General features: G+C 46.0%; 1 non-coding gene across 1 annotated transcript; it reads right to left on the reverse strand.

The window, feature by feature from the left end:
- Nucleotides 1-378: 378 nt before the first annotated feature.
- Nucleotides 379-450, reverse strand: trnae-cuc (transfer RNA glutamic acid (anticodon CUC)). The gene has a single exon. It is a non-coding gene; the product is annotated as a tRNA-Glu (tRNA).
- Between the last annotated feature and the right edge of the window lie 276 nt (nt 451-726).

The following is a 726-nucleotide window of genomic DNA, read 5'->3' on the forward strand; positions in this document are numbered from 1 at the left end:
TAATGAACATCTTAATGCTCAAGTTATCACGGACTCTCTGATTCCAGTCTTGCACACGTTGCTAAGTTTCAAATATTGCATTTTTCACACTGGCAATGAATTGATTGATAGCCGTGCCTGTGATAAGGTAAGTTTGTTAGGGAGATGCAGTGGGCAAGAAGATACACGGAAGACTGATAAAAACCGTGACTGCCCTGACACTGTGAGCTGCAGTTAAATGTTGGCAACATTTAAAGTCAGCCAGTGTAAAAGTTGACAGAAATCAATTCCTGCTGACTTTGAAACAGGTGTATTTGGTATCGCTGCATGAAGAGTGCATATTCAGCAGTGGTATGGAAAGTTGTGTGGTGGCAATTCAAACAGACCCAAAACGCACTGTTCCCTGACCGGGAATCAAACCCGGGCCGCGGCGGTGAGAGCGCCGAATCCTAACCACTAGACCACCAGGGAAGCTGCAGCCAGCCTCCTGCCAGCAACACAGTTTTTCCTGCCTGCTCCTTTGCAATTCAGATCATTTCGCGCCAGGCAAACTGTTCGGACAAAATTATATTTTTTACTTATGAACACAACAGACATTTTCGCGAAAGCTCGGCACCAAGTGCAGGTAGGCATCCACTTGAAATCGATTTCCTCCTGTGTTTTTCTCTGGATGTTGTCTCTCTCGGTGCCGGCGAACATTTCATTGATGCATTTGTCCTGAACTGAAGCCTTTTGCCCATCTCGCGT

Source organism: Somniosus microcephalus, unplaced genomic scaffold (genome assembly GCF_052327205.1).
Source record: "Somniosus microcephalus isolate GS21.2 unplaced genomic scaffold, FLI_Smic_1.0 unresolved_chr4, whole genome shotgun sequence".
Lineage (NCBI taxonomy): Eukaryota > Metazoa > Chordata > Chondrichthyes > Squaliformes > Somniosidae > Somniosus > Somniosus microcephalus.